This window comes from Arachis hypogaea, chromosome 2 (genome assembly GCF_003086295.3).
Source record: "Arachis hypogaea cultivar Tifrunner chromosome 2, arahy.Tifrunner.gnm2.J5K5, whole genome shotgun sequence".
NCBI classification, from domain to species: domain Eukaryota; kingdom Viridiplantae; phylum Streptophyta; class Magnoliopsida; order Fabales; family Fabaceae; genus Arachis; species Arachis hypogaea.
In genome coordinates, this window is record NC_092037.1 from 50,356,326 (window position 1) to 50,362,364 (window position 6,039).

The following is a 6,039-nucleotide window of genomic DNA, read 5'->3' on the forward strand; positions in this document are numbered from 1 at the left end:
TATCTTGTGATTTCTTGTGAGTCAAGTCATTAATTGTGATTTTAAAATTCAAATCTTTTTCAAAAACTAATTTCAATCTTATCTTTTCAAAACCATATCTTTTTAAATCATATCTTTTATATCATATTTTTTTCAAAATTTTATCTTTTTCAAAAAAAAAATTTTAAAATATCTTTTCTAACTTCTTATCTTCTTATCTTTTCAAAATTGATTTTAATATCTTTTTTTCAACTAACTAAATTAACTTTTTGTTTGTTTCTTATCTTTTTCAAAACCACCTAACTACTTTTCCCTCTCTAATTTTCGAAAATACCTCCCTCTTTTTCAAAAATTCTTTTTAATTAATTAATTGTTTCAAATTTTAGTTTTAATTTTCGAAAATTACTAACCCATTTTTCAAAATTATTTTCGAATTTCTCTCCCCCACATCTCTTTCTATTTATTTTATTTCTTTACTAACACTTCTCTTCACCTCTCTTCATCTCCAATCACTGCCTCTATCCTCACTATTGTGATTAGATTCTCCACTTTTATTCCTTTCTTCTTCTACTAACAATAAGGAACCTCTTTACTGTGACATAGAGGATTCCTCTTTCTTTTCTTGTTCTCTTCTTCCCTATATGAGCAGGAGCAAGGACAAGAACATTCTTATTGAAGCAGATCATGAACCTGAAAGGACTCTGAAGAGGAAGTCAAGAGAAACTAAAAAAATCAACAATTTAGAGAAACCTCAAAAAAAAAGAAGAAAAAAAAGAGAGAGAAAAAGGAAAGACAAAAAGCTTCCACCTCCGAGTCATGGGAGATGGAAAGACTCATCTAAAGGGTCTATAGCTCAGTGGTAGAATATTTGACTGCAAATCAAGAAATCCCTGAGATACCTCAGGGGGTACATGTTCCTCCACATAATTATTGGAAGCAACTAAGGATAAGAACACCAAAATCACTAGCGATCATGCAACAGAAGCAAGGAAGAGACATAAAGGAGCTCAAAAAGCACCATTGGATCTTCAAGAAGGCGCCACCCTCACTCAGGTGGACTCATTCCTTGTTCTAAAATTTTTTTCCTACTTTTCGTTTTTTATATGTTTATCTATTACATGATCATTAGTATGTAGTAACTATGTCTTAAAGCTATGAATAAATTCTATAAATCCTTCACCTCTCTTAAATATAAAAAAATTGTTTTAATTCAAAAGAACAAGAAGTACATAAATTTTGAATTTATCCTTGAATTTAGTTTAATTATATTGATGTGGTGACAATACTTCTTGCTTTCTGAATGAATGCTTAAACAGTGCATATTTTTGATCTTGTTGTTTATGAATGTTAAAATTGTTGGCTCTTAAAAGAATGATGAACAAGGAGAAATGTTATTGACAATCTGAAAAATCATGAATTTGATTCTTGAAGCAAGAAAAAGCAGTGAATGGCGAAAAAAATTAAAAAATTAATTGACGAAAAAAAATTATTATTTTGAAAAAAAAAAGAGAAAAAGCAAGCAGAAAAAGCCAATGGCCCTTAAAACCAAAAGGCAAGGGTAAAAAGGATCCAAAGCAAAAGAGTGTGCTTAAGAGCTCTGGACACCACTAACTGGGTACTCTAGCAAAGCTGAGTCACAATCTGAAAAGGTTCACCCAGTTATGTGTCTGTGGCATTTATGTATCCAGTGGTAATACTGGAAAACAAAATGCTTAGGGCCACAGCCAAGACTCAAAAAGTAGTTGTGTTCAAGAATCAACATACTTAACTAGGAGAATCAATAACACTATCTGAAATTCTAAAGTTCCTAGAGATGCCAATCATTCTAAACTTCAAAGGAAAAAGTGAGATGCCAAAACTGTTCAGAAGCAAAATGCTAAAAGTCCCGCTCATCTAATTAGAATTAATATTCATTGATATTTTGGAATTTATAGTACATTCTCTTCTTTTTATCCTATTTGATTTTCAGTTGCTTGGGGACAAGCAACAATTTAAGTTTGGTGTTGTGATGAGCGGATAATTTATACGCTTTTTGGCATTGTTTTTAGGTAGTTTTTAGTAAGTTCAAGCTACTTTTAGGGATGTTTTCATTAGTTTTTATGTTAAAATCACATTTCTGGACTTTACTATGAGTTTGTGTGTTTTTCTGTGATTTCAGGTAATTTCTGGCTGAAATTGAGGGACTTGAGCAAAACTCTGAAAAGGGCTGACAAAAGGACTGCTGATGCTGTTGGAATCTGACCTCCCTGCACTCAAAATGGATTTTCTGGAGCTACAGAACTCTAAATGGCGCGCTCTCAACGGCGTTGGAACGTAGACATCCAGAGCTTTCCAGCAATATATAATAGTCCATACTTTATTTGGAAATTGACGATGTAACTTGGCGTTGAACGCCAAGTACATGCTGCTGTCTGGAGTTAAACGGCAGAAACACGTCATGATCCGGAGTTGAACGTCCAAAACACGTTATAACTTGAAGTTCAACTCCAAGAAAAGCCTCAGCTCGTGGATAGACCAAGCTCAGCCCAAACATACACCAAGTGGGCCCCGGAAGTGGATTTATGCATCAATTACTTACTTCTGTAAACCCTAGTAGCTAGTTTATTATAAATAGAACTCTTTACTATCATATTATCATCTTGGTTTTTGATCCTGGATTGTATTTTGATCCAGTGACCACTTCCGTTCTACTCTTGGCCGGGCGCATATCTCTTAGATTTCTCAACAGAATCTTCGTGGTATAAGCTAGATAGATGGCGGCATTCATGAGGATCCGGAAAGTCTAAACCTTGTCTGTGGTATTCCGAGTAGGATTCTGGGATTGAATGACTGTGACGAGCTTCAAACTCCTGAAGGCTGGGCGTGATGACAAACGCAAAAGAATCAAGGGATTCTATTCCAACCTGATTGAGAACCGACAGATGATTAGCCGTGCTGTGACAGAGCATAGGAACGTTTTCACTGAGAGGATGGGATGTAGCCATTGACAACGGTGATGCCCTACATACAGCTTGCCATGGAAAGGAGTAAGAAGGATTGGATGAATGTAATAAGAAAGTAGAGATTCAAGAGGAGCACAACATCTCCATACGCCTATCTGAAATTTCCACTATTGATTTACATAAGTATCTCTATCCATTTTATTTTCTGTTTATTTTTATTAATCATATTTGATTTTCTAAATTCCATAATTTTATCCTCCTGACTGGGATTTACAAGATGACCATAGCTTGCTTCATACCAACAATCTCCGTGGGATCGACCCTTACTCACGTAAGGTATTACTTGGACGACCCAGTGCACTTGCTGGTTAGTTGTGCGAAGTTGTGAACCATGGCATTGACACCAAGTTTTTGGAGCCATTACCTGGGAGTGTTGAAGTGAAAAGAATGAATCACAATTTCGTCCACCAATATCCCAGTACAAAAACACCACAAGCATATGTCCTAGGGTCCAAGCTATTGGTGTCTAGCCTTATTATTTATTTCTTTGCCAATTTTTGGCTTTTCTCTTTCATTTTTTCTTCTTGTTTTGCTTCATTCTCAAGGGAATTTCATTAATTGACAAATTTTATAGCAGCAAACTAACTCACGCTTCAAAGAATCATGTTATTATGCAGCTTTTTGTTTTATGAGCTAAAAATTGAATCAAACAAGTACCACCACTGACTTTCATTCCAACTTCTACAACATTGGACATTCACTTTCTATTTCAAACATTTTTCTTTTATTTATGTAGAAAGGAAACAAAACATAATTCAAGCTAATGATGAATGACAAAAATTATGCAGATCCAAGCATTTCTTAGCAAACATGTTCACTTAATTGAACACTTTATCAAGACATATAGGAATCTCTAAATTAAAACACTTTACAGCAGCAAGGATTAAGTATTCAATACAACCTGTTGGGAGTGTCTCTCATCGTTTCTTCTGTTGTATCCCTTGGATGATGATGCAGCTCTCTTTTTAAGTGTTTCCCTGCATAATCCTTAGAAGTTGCTTGCTTCTCAAGCCCTTAAGCAATTGGTTAGTATGCATGACTTGAGTGTGGCTTTTGAATGTTTTTGATGCAACAAGTTAACCATTTGTGAATCCTTTTGCCTTAGCTAAAGGTTATAAAGCTAAAGCTAGAAAACATTGGTTAAATAGTTTATCTGATTGCTTGGAGCTAGTAACCATTTATACAGAAAGTGATAATGTGTTTTTTAATTGAGATTTTTTTTGGTGGAACACCAAACTTAGCATCCTTCGTTCTCCCTTAAATTATTTTGGTGTGCAACACCAAACTTATCTTCTTGCAATACAGATAAAACTAATTAACCTTTTTCTTGAAATAGTTGAAAAAGGAAACTACCTCAGGTTGGGTTGCCTCCCAACAAGCGCTACTTTATTGTCACTAGCTTAACATTTTTCATTCTTGCTTAATTCAGATTCTGAACCTCCTTTTCTTTGTTCCATTGGCCTCCCAAGTAATGCTTTGCCCTGTGACCATTTGCTGTGAAATAACTCTTTGTTACTTTATCTAGCAATTCAAGGCTTCCATAGGGAAAAACCTTTGTCACCAAGTATGGACCAGTCCATTTGGATTTGAGCTTGCCAGGGAAAACCTTAAGCCTGGAGTTATATAAGAGTACTTGCTGTCCTGGTTTGAACTCCTTCTTTGAGATCTTTTTATCATGCCACCTCTTAGCTTTTTCCTTGTATATCTTAGCACTTTCATAAGCTTCTAGCCTAAACTCATCCAACTCATTTAGTTGTAGTAGCCTCTTCTCCCCTGCTGCTTGAGAATCAAGGTTGAGGAGTTTAGTGGCCCAAAAAGCTTTATGTTCAAGCTCTACAGGGAGGTAACAAGATTTTCCGTATAACAACTGAAAAGGGGACTTTCCAATAGGAGTTTTGAATGCTGTCCTGTATGCGCAAAGTGCATCTTCTAGTTTTCTGGCCCAATCTTTCCTCGTTACTCCCACAGTCTTTTCTAAAATCCTCTTCAACTCCCTATTTGCAAGCTCTGCTTGACCGTTGGCCTGTGGGTGATATGGTGTGGCTACTTTATGCATCATCCCATATTTGTGGAGTAGTTTCTCTATCTGTTTGTTGCAAAAATGGCTGCCACCGTCACTAACCAAACCCTTAGGTACTCCATACCTAGTGAATATGTGCTTCTTTAGGAATTGAAGGTGTGCATCACACGTGGTTGTGGCTATAGCTTCCACCCACTTTGAGACATATTCCACTGCTACAACTATGTATTTGAAAGAATATGAAGGAGAAAAAGGACCCATGAAATCAATGCCCCATAAATCAAAGAGTTCTACCTCTAGGATATAGTTTTGAGGCATCTCACTTCTTTTTGTTAATCCCCCACCCCTTTGGCACTCATTGCACTGATGAACAAACTCTCTAGCATCCTTAAATATGGTTGCCAATAAATCCACTTTGAAGTATCTTGGCTGCTATTCTTTCTGGCCCAAAATGTCCACGATAAGTTGAACCATGACAGTGCCACAACATGCTTCTCATCTCACCTTCAGGAACACATTTCCTTATCATTCCATCTGAACATCTTCTGAATAAGAATGGTTCATCCCATAGGAATTTCTTTGCATTATTAAGTAGCTTTTCACTTGTTGCTTGGTGAATTCCTTAGGAATCTTTCTTCTAACCTTATAGTTTGCAATGTCTGCAAACTAAGGGGTTTGTTGAATCTGTTAGAGGTGTTCATCTACAAAGCTTTCATTCACTGGATGTGAGGCTTCTTGAATTATTTCTTGTGGCAGTCTCGATAGATGATCAACAACTTGGTTTCACTACCCTTCTTGTCCTTTATTTCAATGTCAAACTCTTGTAGAAGCAATATCCATCTGATAAGTATTAGTTTAGTATCCTGTTTTGACATCAAATACTTAAGGACAACATGGTCAGTATAAACTACAATTTTGGATCCAATCAAGTATGATCTAAACTTATCAAATGCATAAACCACAACCAATAATTCCTTTTCTGTTGTGGTATAATTTTTTTGAGCTTCATTTAATACTTTGCTTGCATAATAGATGACA